Source organism: Lepisosteus oculatus, chromosome 11 (genome assembly GCF_040954835.1).
Source record: "Lepisosteus oculatus isolate fLepOcu1 chromosome 11, fLepOcu1.hap2, whole genome shotgun sequence".
In the NCBI taxonomy this organism is placed as follows: Eukaryota; Metazoa; Chordata; class Actinopteri; order Semionotiformes; family Lepisosteidae; genus Lepisosteus; species Lepisosteus oculatus.
In genome coordinates this window covers 11229447-11247945 of record NC_090706.1, presented here as the reverse complement: position 1 = coordinate 11247945, position 18499 = coordinate 11229447, and the positions used below count along the sequence as shown (strand labels likewise).

The following is an 18499-nucleotide window of genomic DNA, read 5'->3' as shown; positions in this document are numbered from 1 at the left end:
AATAAAGGCCGTTACTTGCCCCCAGGAATTAGTGTTTATGTTTTAAAAAAGGCCAGATGTGCCAAAATGGTTTCTGAATTCGGCTCTGTAACGTCATGGAAGTTAAACAGTAAACTTGTAGAGGCTTTATGTCAACAGTCTGATATAACAGAGAAAACAGGAACTTAACCTGAAATGACAAACAAAAATAGCTATTTGGAAATGTAATGAAACCCTTGCTTACAATAATACCCAACTTCCCATCCTAGACACAGAAGAGACTGAATTTAAATGTCGTCTAAAAAACCCAACACAGAGCATTTGAATTGCACACCAAATATCCGCTACGGTTTAAAACAAAACTATATAAACTATGGTGGTAAGCTTCTTAATTTTACATACTCTGCGAGGAGATTGAAACAGATGTCAGAATATCTGCAGTTGTGTAGAGTTGGATGCAGAGAGTATCTGCAGCCTTGCAATCTTTGTAAATCACTTTAAATCACATTGCAAAAGGGTATTGTCTCTAAAATACATTGACCTTTTGTTTAATTTGCCTCTTTTCAACTACAGTTTTAATCCTGATTTGTCTTTGAAATCTCAAACCACTGAACGAACACAGGTCTTTAAACCCCTCCTGCTGAGCATCAGGGAACAGGGCTTCATTTGTACAGTTTCAGCAAATGCAGTAAATGGTTCAATTAGGAAAACTGAAGCAAAAGGGGATGTCCAAGAGGCAGGGATAGCCATCATCAGGCAAAGGGTCTCTAAGCCCCAAGAGGAGGTCCGGAGGGACCCCAGAAAAATCCAGACACATTAAACTCCACTATTTGCTGTACTATATATCAGCAGCTTGTCAAATGACCTCTCATTCAGTCAACGTCTTTCTAACTAACATAAAATGACTGGATTTATTCAGGATCAGCCGTCCTGTCCTGCTGTAATGATTTGAACAGTTCTGGGATGGCACAATTTCTGGGCTTTGTTCACCTGAGGCATTCTTTACATAATTGTACTGATTACTGGATTGAGCTGGTTTAATCCTTTTCCCCACTATCGAAGATGCTGGACCGTAACCCCTCAATACCCAGACATGTGGTGCAGGGGCCTGAAAAGCTCACATTCCCTCTTTATTGTCTTCCTGCCCGTCCCGGCTCGCTCCTCACAACATCCACACATGTGGTGCTCATTAGAGGCCAGTCGGTGACACAGCAGCTGCAGCTGTGGCAGGAAAAGCTGATAAGAGGCCGGAGGAAATGCTAGGTTCATTTGAGGGCTGAGCTTGTGTTAGCCAGCCTCAGCCCTCCCTCCCCAGCCCTCCACTCCCCTCCCATGTTCATGGGAGCTGTGGAGCCAGCAGAGGAACCCAATATCCCCGCGAGACCCCAGGCAGGAAAGAGAACCACGCATCAGGAAATACTGGGAAAGACACCAGAATCTCCCTCCTTTGGCTCAATTTAGCTACGCCTCATTCTCTGGACTCCTGCTGTTCCCTGCCCCGTCGCCCTTCCGCAGGTACAGTGGCTGGAGCTGAGGCGCTAAAGCCCATTGCAGTCCAAGGAGAGACGAGTGTATTCACCTCCAGCCTGAACGAATGATGACTCTACATTTAGAAAATGACCTGATTGGGCTGGGATTTGGTCATCCAAAGCATGTGGGATGCTGCTGTTTTTTGTAGTCTTGAGCAAAGCACTCAGATTGCTCTGGTAAAATACCCTGCAGTAAAAATGCTAAGTTGCTTTGAATAAAAGCATCAGACAAATACATTCGTATGCTAATGAAAGAATAACGCAGCTGTCATCGACCTGTGTTAGGAATTCATGAACAAAGGTGATTCCAATTTTTTTTCCGGCCTTAATTGATTATTGACATTGCAATTCGGTGTAAGACATTATCAGAAAGGAAATTGTGATATTTTACATCTCTTGGTCCTCAGCGATTTACCTTTGCTGGGAGATCATAATGCTAGAAATCCATCCATCCATTTTCAATACAGACAGTACAGGGTCACAGGGGAGCCAGAGCCTATCCTGGCAAGCAGTGGGTGCAAGGCAAGAATAATACTAGAAATACAAAATCAAATACTTTCTTCTTAACTGCTTATAGTACTGTTCGGTTTTCCAGTTTTACAGCAAAGGCCTACTAGTTATGCTATGGTCTACCTGCAAAGGACTAAGCACAGATACGGAGCAAAGCAACCTTTAAAATCAGGACTGCAGCTGACTACTGTTTGTCTCTGCTCCACAAGGGCCTTGAAACAGTTGGGACAATTGGCTCTGGGGTTTCCTTCAGAATCTGGCTGAAAATACTGCCTGCTGCCCTCATAAACACCTCACGTGTCCTCTTACTCCGGACTGCTCAAGTGTTACAAGAATGGTTACAAACAAGAGTAGGCTGTTCAGCCCAGCTACCAAGAAGTAAAGAAAAGATATACAAGTTGGTGCTGTGGTCCGGCACCAGACTTCCTACTGTAAATTCAAAAGGGGTATAAACAACACCAACCTCTCTCTTTTATGTTGGTTGAGTTCCTGAGCCAATCTCATTCTCTCCTCCTGCATTACGTCAGCTGCTCTTCAGCTTCTTCCACTACCAAAACCCACTGCAGAAATACCATTAAAGCACGTTAAACAGAGCATTTGGCAAACACTAGTTATTATGTGTCCAGCGCACCTCTCCTCTGCAGCACGAAACACAAACTTGGCACAGTGTTTTCTCACTCCTCCCCAAGATCAGCCCCGGTCAGGAGTGTGAGGACAGAAACAGGCTGTGTTTGACAGTCAGGTGTGAAATACCATCCTTGAACTTTGGCGGGTTCGTAACTTTTTAGGGTCTCTGCAATTCAAGGGGATGGTAGCCCATCTTTAAAGCAGGGCACTTAAAATTCCTGTCAGCTCATGATTTTTTTAAAAAAGCCGCTAGATAGTTTTATGATCTTCTATATATACCTGCAGCTCACCACTCATCTCAGTGTCATTAAGCGCTTCTTAATGATTTGGTTCATGTCTTCAATTGGATTCAAAATAATAACTCTGGGGCGGCACAGTGGTGCACAGTGTGGGGGCCTGGGTTCAATTCCTGGGGTGCTATTTGCATGTTGTCCCTGTGTTCACATGGGTTTCCTCCAAAAACAAACCAGTAGGCTAATTGGCTTCTGGGAAAACTGGCCCTGGTGTGAGTACTGTATGTGTGTGCCCTGCGATGGACTGGCATCCCATCCAGGGTGTATCCTGTCTTGTGCCTGTTGCTTGCTGGGATAGGCTCTGGCTCAACTGCAATGCCATACTGGGACAGGGGGATAGAAAATGGATGGATTTTAATAATCAGTATAGATGGCAATGTTTTAAAACAGGGTGTCACCAATCCAGAACCTTGAAGGCCATAATCCAACCAGTCTTCCATCTCTCTTAAAATATCTTTATCTCTGTGGAGGTGTACGATGTATCCTACAATATGATTTTTTTTGCAAAAAACATAATATCATTTTACTCACTGAATCTACCATCAAAGGAGGTGTAAAAAATTGTACTTGAAGAAAAACTAAAATTTCAGGAGGCTGCCATTTCTCCAGCAGTTTCTTTGCACCTGTGGTTTTCGCACTGTCTTTCTAAACATTTTCTATGCCTGTCATAGAGGAAGACAGAAAAACAAATCAGTGTAAATGCAGGTTTTAATGTTTTATATATTTTATGGCATTGGCATATTTATTTTCAAGAAAAGAAAGAGATTGAAAATCCCATTTAAAGACACAAATTAGCTATCTTAATTAATTAGGCTCAGAAATAAACCAGAAAACAATGTATTCACTTTCAGTGGCCAGTATGGTCTCTTTTAGTAAAAACGATCCTGTATACTTTAAGTGATACTTAAAGTAATAATTAACATGAACTAGGTGGAAATACCTCCTCTTTGGTAAGTAGGTCTCAATTTTCTGTTCAGCAACATAACAAATCCATGGTAGAGAGCTGTTTTTGTAGGGGGATTCAGGAAACTAAATATATAACACTGGACATGAAATGACAGCACATGTAGAGGCACAAATCATACTGAGGTTCTTAAGTTTAATTTGGCCCTGGAGGTCCTGGAGTCCATTGTGTCAACAGCAGCACTAAACAGATCTCCCTTTTATTTTCCTGACAATGCAGTTCAGGAGTGATAAAACAGTCTTTGCATTCAAAGAGACTTTGTCTCAGTAGCCTGGTTTGTCACTGCAATGAAAGTATCTCACAAGCCCCAGGTCATAAGTGTGGAGCATAAATGTTTGACCCTCTCCTTGCCAGCTGACCTTCTTCTTCCACTTTGCTCTGCCTTAATTCAACTCTCTGTTTAAACGCAAATTTCAAACTTAGCATCCATACCAAGTCCTCTCCATTACTAGATATTTGTCATTAAGTAAAACATATAGTACTATACGAGTAGAATTATATACATTCCCTGGAAGTTTTTCTGACCATTTCCAGAACATATGATGGTAGAGATGGGGAACTCCAAACTGTCGATGCAGAACCATAAGGCCGGCAGTGTAGTGCAGTGGCTTAGCATTGCGGCCTCGCAGCACAGGGGCCCTGAGTTCAATTCCTGGGGTGCTATCTGTGTGGAGTTTGTACATTTCCCCATGTTTGTGTGGGTTTCCTCTGGGTGCACCACTTTCCTCCCATAGTCCAAAGAGGTAGTGACAGACCAATTAGGCTTCTGGGACACGTGTCCCTGGTGTATGCCCGGCGATGGACTGGCATCCCTTCCAGGGTGTATCCTGCCCTGAGCGTGTTGCCTGCCAGGATAGACTCTGGCCCATCCTGAAACGGAGACAGAGAGCCGGGCTCACAGTGAAAGCCACATGGTACCGATTTTCCACTGGATTCATGATTCATGATTTCTTGAAACATATCCAAGAAAATCATTATTGATAGGCATTGGCTAAATAGTGGAGGAACTCCGTGTGCTCAGTCCATTCAGCTCAGTTAGTATAGCACTCAAAGTAAAAGCACTTTAGCCTTGATTTAGTAGATTTTCTTGCTATCCAGAAGAGTTGTTACCCTACACATGCTGCCCAGACACCCAAAAAAAACTTCAAAAGGTGGATTCAGCGGTTCTGGTATCAGTCCAAAACCTCCCTTCCTCTTTAAGCATATCCAGCGGTCCTTGTGCCAAGAGTCTGCAAATGGGATGATCCTGATACTTTTCAGGCCAACAGACAGCGCTAGTGGAGCTGGGAAGAGTCTGCCGATTGCTCTTTTATAGTATGTTTACTCAAAACCCTTTTCATCTATTTCAAGCTTGATAAGGAGATGCAACCTAACCAATGGTTAAAGTGAGCATTGGTGGTCTTACTATGGATGCCATGCTTCAAAGCCTAACTCACACAAGATCGGCATTCAACCTATTTCTCTTGTTATTTTATAAGACAACGGTCTCCCAGTGTCAGATCTTAGAGAGACAGACGTTTGTTAGCTGAATCAAGTTCACCAAGAGGGAATTTGTGAGAGTAGAGTATTAGAGATACTACTAAAATGACCTACAGTATCACCTATACTGTACTTTTGTATTTGTCTTTAAATTTCAAGTACGATTGTCACTGTGACCTTGATTGTATTGAATATTAGTTGTTTCAGTAGTTCGGTTAGATCCTAATAAGTGCGAGAGAGAGAGATGAATATGTAGCGTATAAAGTATTTGACTCAGCTGCCCAACCCCCCCCAACTGTTGTGAGGAGTGATCTAGCAAGGGTGTATATGGGGGGTGGGGGAATGTGAGAGAGATACTCGAAAGGAAGTCCTGGGTGAGAGACTTATATATGTAGGTGAGTGGAAGTGTGCAAGATTAGAATCCACCCTTCTCCCCGAAGGCGGGTAAGTTAGTTACACAACTTACCCAGATGGTGCACAACTTACCCAGGAGGAAGAATGCTTGTATCTTTACACCTGGAAGCTTTACTAATCTGTGCGGAACACAACTCAGAAGGAGAGAGTATCTCTCTTTACTAGGGAGCCCAATCAGATCTCCCTTTAGATAGAAGACTGAAACTGAAAACGCTGAAATATGCCGACAAGCACGTCTGTCAATACCCACAATCAGAAAACAAATTGTCAAGAAGGGGATGCATGTTGGTACAGGTGGTACCCCTGACAGTGAATAGCCCCGTCCCTTCTCCTCCGGGGCCCGGACAAAAGGAGGAGACGGAGAACAAATGGAGCTGTCAGGCAGGCACTTAGCCTCTCTTCCTCTACACCCGGAACACAGGTGCTAAGTGACACACTGAACAATGCAGCCAGCGCCAGTGGCCTGCAGACACACAGCTACAGTGACTCACCAGGCGGGCCAGAGCCGGGCCTCTCTGGGGTTCTGCATCAGTAACCATCACGCTGCCCGTTTCAGAGAGGAAAACACACCTAGAGCGTGTTTCCTCCAGCCCCCCCCCACCGTCTCAGTGCCAACACTCTTCGTTTTTTTCTTTCTTCCAAGTCTAATGACGACCAGTGGAAACAGTTTTAGAATGAATCGGAATTTCTTTAGCCTTCCTGTCAGGCCTTGATTGGCTCAGAAAAATCCTGTGGGTTAGAAAACCAGCCTTGAAAGCAACATACAATTGAGGTTACGCTTGGTCTGGACACACAAACATCCATCCATTTTTCTAACTGCTTTATCCAGTACAGAGTCACGGGGGAGCTGGAGACATGGCGGTGTACAGCCTTGACGTGATCACAGGGCACACACAGACGGCAACACACACACTCACAACGGGGCTTTATTTACCAGAAGCCAGTTAACCTACCGCTACTGGATGTTTTTGGACTGTGGGAGAAAACAGAAACTCATGGAGAAAACACAAGCGAGCATGGGGAGAACATACAAACTCCACACAGACAGCACCCCAGGAATAAAACCAGGACCCCAGTTTTGTGAGGAAGCAATGCAGACCACTGTACCACTGTGCAGCCCTGAACACACACACATGTGTTCCCAAATCAATAATTAATTTAATCATGATTCTAGAGCTGTCTTTCTAATGCCTTGCTGGGCTTTTATGTACATATACTGAATATATACATCCCACATTGCTTCTGAAAGTTGTTGAAGGATTAAAATCAAAACGGAATTTCACAAAACAGACATAAAGAGAAAAGTATCAGCCTTTCGAGGTATTGTGTAAGAGACCAACAAGGACATTCAGATTTTTTCTTCCCAGTCTTCACAAAGATAATATACAGCCTCCAGAAGTGATGTCGTCAGGTTCAAATCATTTTTTTCCCTGTATCTGTATTTGACTAATGTCTTGACAGACAACCTGTGCTCTGAGTTTATCTGGAGTGTTTTCAGCTGGGTCAATATGTTTTCCTTTGATGTCTGCCAGGTTTCTCATCAATGTCCCTATTTGTACAGGTTTATCCTCAAAATGGAACCAGAGGAACAGAGGTCCAGATTCTTTTTTTGGCACCAGTATCCCAAAAGGCCTAGGAGTTGTGATGTGCCAGATGAAAGCATCAGGGAGCTTGAATTCATCTAAAGGAAGTGGATGATATCTTCTGTGGTGTGGAGGCGTACAGTATGTCCTGTGTTGTGCAGGCCAGCTGTCTCTGATGTCTCTCTCTCCGCAATTCACAGGCAAAATACACTCAGAGGACAAGACAGGCCCAAGCTCTCTTAGAATGCTTGTCAGTGCAAGGGCATCACCACCTTTCTGATAGGACTGGCAAATTAAACAGGTTGTTGTGCATAAAGAGCAAGGGTGTTAAAAAGCTAGCTTGTCCTTTCTAATGATTGTGCTATGAAAAGTGTCAATGTGGAAGGTCTTGGTACACAGTTGTATAAAGCTTTTCACTGTCCACTGAACTCCCTATATGATTTTGCATTCAGGTATAAAATGGGAAACACCAAACCTAAAGAGGCTGCTTATGAGAATGACATTTTATATAGACTAGATTGGCCTTTCTAATTAGAATATTTGTGTAAATAGGTCATTTACATCTTAGCGACAATATGGGGAAGCAATAAAAGGCAAACAGTATGTTAGGATATAAATCCATCAATCCATTCTCTAAGCACATTTTCCAATTCAGGGTCATAGGAGAGCCAGGACCTATCCCAGCAAGCAACAGGAGCAGGGTGGGGTACACCAGTCTATCACAGGGCACACACAGACCCAAACACACGCATGCACACACTTACAGCACAGCTCATTTTCCCAGAAGCTAATTAACTTACTGGGGAAACAGAAACATCCAGAGGAAACCTATGCAAACACTCCATGTAGAAAGCACCCCATGTCCAGAAGCAAATTCAAGGCTCCAGAGCTATGAGGCAGAAAGGCTAACCACTGCACTACTGTGTCACCCACTGTAGTTGAAAACATAGAGTTAAAATCTAGGTATGGTATTTTTAAAAAGTGGAATGTGCTACTAAGATTTCACTTGCCATACTGTGTACATTTGTGGCCGCTACTTTGAAAAAATATATTACTGCTCTAGTCCAGAGAACAGCAACGAGATACATCAATTAACTTCAAATGACGTCCTATTCTGACAGGCTGAAAATCAAAGACGTTAAGAGGGCCTAATTCAAGTTTTCAAAATCCTTTAAATGCATTAACAAAGTCAGCCCAAAGTCAAATGAGCTTCTGCAGAGGGAACAGTGAAAACTATGGGGAAGAGCATTTTGAACCAAGAGAAGGTTCTGGGGTGTGGAACAAGCTACTCAGTCATGTTGTTAAAGCAGGCTCTGACTTCTTTCAAGACATGGCTGAATGAGCTTTTCAGATCACTTAACTACTAGCATCCAAAAGAGTTACATACTGTAGGCCAGATCGCCTCCTCTCCTCTGAAACCTTATGCTTTTGTTTCAGAATAAATTAAGTGTCTTAATAAATAATGAAGCGTCTTATTTTTAGACTTGCAGTGGGCAATGAAGTGATAATCCACTGCTGGAACACATTGTTTTCCACCTCTGCCTCTTGCTAAGAGACGTTCCACTGGATTTCTTCATAGCAGAATGATGTGTTTGTAGAGACACCTTTGACAAGATGAGCTTTAAAATAAAAGTAATTTTTTTTATGCAAAAGGTGTGAGACAAAAATGTGATCGTGTCTGGTTTCATACAAAATGAATGCAATCATTTACTCCTAAAAAGAAGGGTCTTTCATCCATTTAATTTTAAAAGTTCCTTGAAAAAACAGCATGTTAATCTGAGCATGTTTATTTATTACTTATAGCACAGGCCATACTGGAGACACTAGATACCTATATATATATGCAAAGGGAACTGAGTTAAATTGAACACCACTGTATGAAATAAGGTATTTCTGTTGCTTTCCTGCCTTTATGTTATTTTAGAAAATCCCAAGGAGTCCACTCAGAAACTGGGTTTAAATTTTAATTTGGGTATGTTTTTTTAATGGACACCTATAAACAAATTCTAAGGTAACACAGATATTTTGTTTCGTTTTTCAAAAGCTGAAACAGCTTTCAAAAGTCAAATTAGACAAACCCCCCGTTATAGTTGCTCCCTGAAATATGTACCGAAGGGACAAAGAACATTTCAGAAAAGCACCTTTTCTGCTGATAATACAGTCTCTGACGTAAGCTGCATGCTTTCGTGAGAAACTGTTTATCTGGACCTGCTGCCAATAGCAGAAAACATAGCATCGGAGAATGTTATTCCCTGAGAGATATTCCAGTACAAATATTATTTTTTAATAAGGCAAACATTGCACTGTGTACTTAAGGTGATATTGGTTCACAATAACTCGCCTCATGCCCCAGCCCTTTCTAGGATAAGAGACTTTCTGATAGTGGAAGGATAAACTGTCTCAACCTTCCAACAAATAACAGAATTTGTTAAGGCAGTGGTTGAAAACCGTGAACTTTCATTGCAAAGTCGACTCCTCTCAGACAAGTGGCTTCACGTTTTATGGGGCTCACTGTAAATCATGGATCCTCACCCTACAAACTAAGGGTGAAAGAAACCCTTGCTGGGAAAGTGGAAATAACTGAGTTTTTACACAGCCCTTATCTCCAGAGCTCCAAACAAGCCAAGTCCCTGATATCAGAGGGCACACACTTTTACAGGGAATCTGGGAGTCTGTTAAAAAAGCAATAAGAGTACAAGGACCAACCATAACAAGAGGAACAAATGGTATTTCTCACCAAACGGATTCAAAACAATATGAAACACAGAAAAGGTCACAGCTATGTGAAAGTCTGTGCCAGGTACAGAGGCGGTTTGCTTAGTCTGGAGTCTAACAAAATGTCAGCAAAATACACAGAACACAGTCCCTGGGCTTTTTTCAGTGAATTAGTATAGCTATAATGCACTTCATTTTCAGCTCTTGTCACTAGGCTGCCTTTATTCAGCTGTCTTTGAGTGATGTACATTTTATTTAATAATAAATGCCCCTGTTAAGAGCAAAAGAAATGGAAGAAGTATATTTTTGTGAAATAGCTTAAGTTTTTTTTTACTTTCGTAGCACCTGCTTGATATAACCGTATAATATGTGGGGGATTTTCATACTTCTTAAATTAATAAAAGAAAAATCTGTCCATTTTAAAATGGCATCGTCCAGTTCAGCGTCATGGAAGAGCCAGAGCCTAACCAGCAAGCAATGGACACAAGGCGGGGTACACCCTGGATGAGGATGCCAGTCCATTGCGGGGTACACACAGACACAAACACACACTCACTCCAGGCCTAATTTTCCAGAAGCCAATGAACCTACCAGTATGTCTCTGGACCGTGGGAGCAAATCAGAGCACCTGGAGGAAACCCACTCAAAAACAGGGAGAACATATAAACCCCATGCAGATAGCACCCCAGTCTGGAATTGAACCCAGGACCCCAGCACTGAGAGGCAGCAATGATTACCACTGTACCACCATAGTAAAAGATATCTAATAAATAAAAAGAAAACAATCTTCTAAAGCTTGGAATTGAAAAGAAGTAAAGAACTCCTGAATCATGTACTGTAGCTGTGCAGAAACAATGATCTCCACTCTGAGCAGTACGACCTTTCTCTAATGGCTGACTTAAGAAACTGTATGGTATTTGTCTCAAATGTGTAAGAAAGGAAGCAGAGAAAGAAAAAAAAACAGAAGCTAGAATGCTACCAGAATCCCAGTCTACATACTGTAGCTTATAGATTCATTGTAATCACAGGAACTATTCGTATAGGTTTTAGTTCTACATGATACAGTATATCATCGGACCTAACAGTGAAGATGACAATGACCACACAAGAGTCTTTATAGATACGGGAAACGTGAAAATTCTACAATTCTTACAGAATCTGTGCCATAAAAGCTAACCCTCCCAAGCACAGGGGACCTATCCAGAATTCCCAACATGCTTCTGCATCCATATGAATATGAATATCAGGCTTTCATACCAACCAAATGTGCAAGACCAGGTTAGACACAAACTGGTGTGTTTGTGCCTCCTCCTCTGTGTGCTTGGAGTTGTGTCATACACACCTCTCTGTGTTAAGGCTGTCTTCTCAATATGATTTCTCAATACATACTGTACAAGGCTGTTGTATGGCTCTAAATACAAAAAAAGGCTCTAATATACAGCATTACACTTGCAGATTCCTATGGTTTTGGTTCAAAGTCTTAAGGATGTGAAACACTAGATTGGGCTATTTTAATTGGTTATTTTCAATTTGTCCACACAGGTAAAATATAGAACTGATTTTTTTTCAAAACCAATAATCTAAGCATAAATATAACAAATAACATACGTAACACTGTGAAACAAACAAAATTTTAACTTTGAAACTCAAAAGGCAAATACATCCCAGCAGCAGTCTCCGAAATACGATTTTCGAGTCTTCTTCTGAAGCATAGCTATTTTAAGAAGAAACCAAAGCTGTTACCAACATGTTGACATTTTTTTCTGCTTTAAAAACAATTTAACACACAAAAATATTCACTTCAGGGCAGGGGAATAACACAATATGGACATGAAAAGCACATGACTGAGAAACAAACTTATTTTTGTGTACACCAATATATCTTCTCAGAAGTACTTTGGGACAAGAGAAGATAGGTTCAAGTTTATATGTAATAATTCAGTCTGAAATCGGTTTTTACTCAGTGATAACTTGAGTAAATCAACACATTCAGACTCCAGAGGGCTCCTAGAAACTGACACTACAATACAATGCAAAGGTGTGTGTGACTCAAGGATGTGGATCAAAACAACCATGTGAAAATCTACCAAACCTGCCTAATGATTTACTCTCCTAAATAATAGTGATCTTTAATTATCTTTTCATTTGGCTATAATAATATATTGAGCATAGTCTTTGGCATACATTTTTTATCAACTACTACAGAGTCACTCAATAGGAACACAGTTTTAAAATACCCATAAGGACAGAGCGTAGAGCGGTTCAATAAGTTACTTGGCCAATTAACACAGAATCTATGTACGAACCAAGGTGTGAGCTGAAATTATCTCTCTCACAAGCCCTTCACCTGAGTCACTGAGACACAGTGTACATGGACCTTGTGTCTTCTGTTAACCCTGGACCCCTTGGAGGTAGTGGCTGAGAGGAGAAAACTAACTAGATGTCCAAACTAGAGGCCATCATGGACAATTTCTCCCATCCCCTCTATGATAGGCTTGCAGAAATGAAGAGCACGTTCAGCAATAGACTGATCCATCCACAGTGCGACAGGGAGCGCCACAGGAGGTCATTCTTGCCTTCTGCCATAAGACTGTACAACGCATGACCTTGCGTCTGGGCAGAGGCAACATTGACAGTGACCTGTTTCTGGACTGAACGCATCTACACATCTACTGCTACATCTGTTCTCTTTCTTTTTCTTTTTCTTTCTCCCGTTTACAACCGTTTTTTTTGTGTGCAATATATGCCAGGGACCTGTGCAACACATTTATATCTATATTTATATCTATATCTATATTTACATCTATATTTATATTCATATGTGCGATATGATTTTTCTGTGTACTGTTCTGTTCTAGTTTGCTCTTGTGTGTCCGGACTGTGAGTAACTCTTGTATTGTATTGTATGTATTGTACTATTATTATATAATTGTTACACTGTGGCTGTGTTGTCTGTGTTAAGCTGCTGTTGCACTGCAATTTCCCTCACGGGATCAATAAAGTATCTATCTATCTAACCATACCAACCAAATCATTTAAGTGACCTTAATAAACAAGCTCACATTAAATGTGCAACAATTGTGCACTAAACAGATTATCCAATGACCTAAAGATTTTTTATAAGAGAGGTTAGGAAAACTGATTCAAAAAAATTGAGATGTTTCAGAAAAAGCTTGCTGGGTTGTTGTTTGCAAGTGAAAAGCCTGTGTACTTTAGTATGCAAAAATATCTTTACATGTTAGAAGAAAATCAGTATAGTGCTATGCCTCCTGCCCTTGCTATTAGAACATGTATCAGTTAAATAAGATTAAACAATGTGCAAATTGAAAGTGGATTAACACTGAAAAGATAAATAGTTCAGATTTCCCTTTATGAAAATACGAAGTACTATATATTTTCTTAAATTTATGTGGCATAGCCCTGACTATAAAACTGCTTGCTCAGCATTTTTTTTTTAGTCTCATGAACCTTCAACTGTTTTGAGTCCTAATGTAAAACACTTACAGTGTTAAGGACTTGCAAGCTTTCCATCAATAAAGAATCAGGGAGGGTGTCTGGGGGCAGCATGAAGGGGCAGTGATTAGCACTGCTGTCTCACAGTGCTGAGGCTCTGGGTTCAATTGGTAGGGTACTAAATGTGTGAAGTTTGTATGTTCTCGCCACATGTGCATGGATTTCCTGCAGGTGCTCTGATTGGCTCCCACAGTCTAAAGACATGCTGGTAGGTTAGTGGGGCTTTGGTCACATTAGCCCTGGCGTGAGTGTGTGTTTGAGTCTGTGTTCGTGTCTGTATGTCTGTCCTGCGATAGACTGGCATTGTTCAGGGTGTACCCTGCCTCACGCCCATTGCTCCCCTGCGACCCCGTACTGGATAAGGAGGATTAGAAAATGTGTGGATGGAGGGGAGGTGAGAGATCTGATCTTGTTACCAGAGGCATCACAAAGCCCTGATTTCCACAACTAAAAAGCAAAATTATAATTGTAGCAATAAAACATTCTATAAAGTAGCCCCAAAAAATTATCAACTGATTAAGATCAGAAAAGGTGATAGAGGCTTACTACTTGCTTCAATTACTGTAAGTAATTAATTCTCAGCTGAAGTGAGAACCATGGTGTATTTTATGAGACCCTGGGGTGCAGGGTCCATTAGGAGGTGTGCACAATCTGAGATGACAGTCAAAATGGTTGACATGACCGTATAGCAACACACAACAATATCGAGCACTCACTTCAAGGCTCTGAATTTGGCACCGAGACTCTTTCTTCTGCATTTGCAGTTGCATTCTTCTGGTTTTGTGTTTTCAGCACAAGGCCTTTGGACAGTGGAGACAACAAAAAAGCAAAAAAGTGTTGAGGTTTGGAGAAAGATCTAATTATGAAAATAAAGAGAAATTTTGCAAATCAACATGGACACCCTCTATCCCAACACACACACACTCTGTGTAAACCACAATTGTTTCGGTCAACCTTTCTCTCATACTAATAAAGGAAACCACGCAAACGTACACAACATGACACTTTCCTCTTTTTTTGCAAACTAAACACTTCTATAACAGTTTTCAATACATATAATACAAGTGTGACTCTGTCACACAAACCACACAATGTGGGTGATTATCACAGCCACATGACTGTGATACGAGTATCAGCCTTGCTCATGAGCGTCTTCATCTGGACCTGCATGACAAGTCCACTCTACCAGTTACTTGTGTGCCTGGGTCTCTTCTCTTTCATGCACTTCAAGCTGTGACAGGTTTATATTATTGTAAAGTCAAGGGTTTTCAATCTAATATAAAGGGGCTGTGTGCTATTATAAAACAAGATTGAATGCTCTCATAACGTAGCACTAGGCCCAAGCCCTTTAGGTATTAAATACTTTCCTGTCAGCTGCAGTTGACTCGGACGAAAATGAATCCTCTGTGTCCCAACTGATCACTTTCCACCTCTAAATAGCCACCACATGGCTAATAAGTAAGAAATCAGAGGAATGAGCTTCAAGCAAATGGTACAAATGTTCCTGGCCAGGAAGAAAGCTTTCACATTACTTCCCACCCCTCAAGGTGTCATTAATCAACCAAACGAGGAAAAGAAAAGCTTTTCAGATAACTAGGGCCAGCAACTCCTGATGTAATGAAAGCATAGCAACACATAAGGTCTTTTTCTGCTGGGTCTTTAACTTACTGACCATCAAGACTCTTATAAAAGCCATTTGTTCGTAAAATAAGCAGTCTTACCCCCTGCCTTTTACCCCTCAATACCCTCCCTTTCTCTGTCTCACAACCAAGGATATGAGCTTTGTAAAATAAAAGCATTTCCTCTCACAGAGCTGTGCCTGGCTGAACTATCATCCACACTCATCTGGTTTTTGGTTACAATATCATATTTGTCCTCTTCATTAGCCTGGACAGCTATTTCCCTAAAGACTTTTTACAAGGATGTTTCAGAGTGTATTAATGTTTGTTTTATTTGAAATACAAGCAATGGTTGGTGAGATATATACCGAGACAATTCACTTGTAACTAGGACATGAAGCTGACAGACATTGATTTGACAAAGAAAATAAACTTCCCCGGTAAATAAAACCTGGAAACACCAAACAGAATCAATGAAATGTCAATCCATGATCCTCTTGCGGTCATAACAGGACAGAGACTTATTCAAAGAAAGAGAACTAAAAATAAACACTTCCCAGAGACAAATCACGGAGTGAAGGCCAGGATTAAGAGGACATTGTTCATATAAACAGCACTGAAGCCTCTGCAAAGCCTCCTGCTGAAGGTGAGAGGTCTGAGCTCTCTGTTAGTTTTTCTTGTATTAACCCTCAGTGTGGTGTACTCTGATTTGGTAAACTGTCTGAAACAAGCTGTGGAATGAATTGTAAATAAACTGAAGTAAAGAAGACCTCTAAGTTGGGGAGGAAACAAAGGCTAAACACATGAGATCTTCTAAAGGTTTCTTCTCTCTTCAGAAAGAACTGTCAAAAAGCTTCATGAAAAGTGAGACATTTTGTTGCTGTTTGTGTGTCAGACCTGAAGAGGAAACGCACTGTGTTACTCTGGGCATAATCCATTAACCTTTCTGTTGAAATGAGCTCTGTGTGATGTTTGTGAGTTCTTAGGCCTCGGCCAGGCAAAACAGACCATGTAGATGAAGGAATGTTCTCTGGAGGTCAAAGACCTGCACCGTTAAACAACCTGAAAACCTTGTTTCCTAGGTAACACACCAGGTAGAAACATATCAGGCCCTGGCTTGAAAAGATATACTTTTGATATGAACATCACCATCCTATGACGGAATAGGTTTAAAAGTTTTTTATTGTTTAAAGGAACAGAGCAGCTGATGAAGGGGGGGGGAATATATTTGGATTTGTCATCTACTCCAGTTACAGCTCACGAGACAGAAAAATATGGCCACGCTCCACTAAATACCGTGCTACGGGAACAGATGCAAGCAGGTCATGGCCTCTCCAGCAGGAAGTTAGGCTGCCAGCGCTCCAGTACAGACAGGAGGTGCCATCTTGGGTTACTGTCAGAGAGAGGTGCAGCTGTTGAAATGCAATTACAGTACCTGTCTGACTACGAGAACACCAAAAACTGGGCAGTGAGATTGGAGAGCTGAGTTTTGTGACGACGACATATTTTTCTTTAGGAACCACTGTTGCACTGGCAAACAGGTAATGACAGGTACTAATTTTTCAAAGCATTTCTGTCTTCCTCCTGCAACGTGACACTGTTCCAGCAGGCATTTAAGCATTTACTGCCTTTTCCTGGCACAGTGGAGATTATCTCCAGTCAGTGACGGAACAATGTCTTGGAGCATGAAAATGCTTGTTTTTGACTCATTTACTTTTGAGGTCCACATTTGTGTTATTTTCTTGCCCTGAAGTGGATATTTTGATATGTTAAATTGCTTCAAAAGAGAAATAATATCAACATGTTAGTCACAGCTCTGGTTTGTCCTTAAAATAGCCATGCTTCACAAAAACACACTCAAACAGCACATTTCCAAAACAGCTGGTTAGGCGTTATTGCATCCACATATATGTCTTTGTTACATCCATATACTGTAGTCATATATACTATTTGTGTATTTGTAATGCATATATTTTTCTTTTCAAAATAAATGGTGAATAATTTATTTCAGCTGTGTACATAAATTGAAAGTGACCAAAAAAAAATAGTCCACTCCAGTGTTTCACATCCTTAAGGCTACGAAACAAAACTTTCAGAATTTGCCAGTGTAATACTGTGTACAAGAGGCTTTCTGTATTGAGAAGATAGCCTTTGCACAGAGAGATGTATAGGACACAACACAAAGCACAGAGAGAAGGAGGCACAAACACTGCAGTTTCTGGCTCACCTGTTCTTGGGTTGGTATGAAAGCCTGATATAAAAAAATAAGGTATGCAATGAAATATCTTTGCTGCAGCTGAGTTAAATGATACAGACACTTTATTATAAACACAGATAGGGTACCAATAAAAGTGTCATTGACCTTGTCAGAGTTCATCAAGAGCTTTTAGTCCTGGCTGCTCCCATGCACAGTCACATTCCTTTAAGAACACATTTTCACAAGCTCTGTAAATTTAATATCCAGAGAAAACGTGTGTTTCTCCACTACAGAAATAAACGCAGCTTTATTCCCCGTGTGAGTAAGAAGGTGAAAAATGAGAAACAGGTGTGTGAGATGTGCAGCTCTCAGGGCTTATCTCAGGCTTTTCACGATAGAAAGCTTCTGTTATTCTTTGAGGGAAGAATCCTGGCACCTTCAGGGTGAATTCACAGATCATGTCACGCTGTATACTTCAGACAAACTCCAAACATCCACTTGCAGGCCTGCAAGTATCCGTTGCAGAAAAGGAACTGATACCGCCGGTATCTGAAACATGTTGTTCCAATTAAAAATTCCTTCCAAAACCCTATGTCTCTGTCAAATGGGTCTTGTGCCTTTAATATGTGAAGAACTTCCTTTCTCAAACTTCTTTGTTCTGCAACAGTACCACCTGAACTCTGGCCCCTTGCCTCACATAAGGCACACTTCAGCAATTACACAATCACTCCTCATGATCTCATGGTCTGGGACCTTCAGGAGGGAGACCCTCAAAGAGATTCCTTTGAAACAGAAGCTGGACATTAACTCCTGTTCCTTGCTTTAAATCAGGCAGTTGGACCACGCAGGCTGTATTGTGCTTTTCTAGAGAAGCTACATTCTGCCAGATAGGTTAGCAAACAAGGTGGCCAGAGGGATCCAGCAGGACTGATAAGAGATCATGATAGCGGCAATTTCAACACATGACCACGTTTCACACAACTGTAGGCCTGGCCTTCTGACCGAAACAAGGAAAACCCATGACTACAGTGAAGCAGAAGATACAAAAGTGGTTTATTTTCATTAGCAGGTCAATTG

The 18499-nt window shown here is 41.3% G+C and overlaps 1 long non-coding RNA gene across 1 annotated transcript in view; it reads right to left on the bottom strand.

The window, feature by feature from the left end:
- Window positions 1-18499, bottom strand: part of LOC107077598 (uncharacterized) — a 35521-nt gene that overhangs the window by 15335 nt on the left and 1687 nt on the right. The window contains exons 2-3 of the long non-coding RNA XR_001478599.2: window positions 16522-16618; window positions 14323-14406 (exon numbers count right to left, since the gene is read on the bottom strand). This is a non-coding gene — a long non-coding RNA (uncharacterized lncRNA). The remainder of the gene's footprint in view (window positions 1-14322; window positions 14407-16521; window positions 16619-18499) is intronic.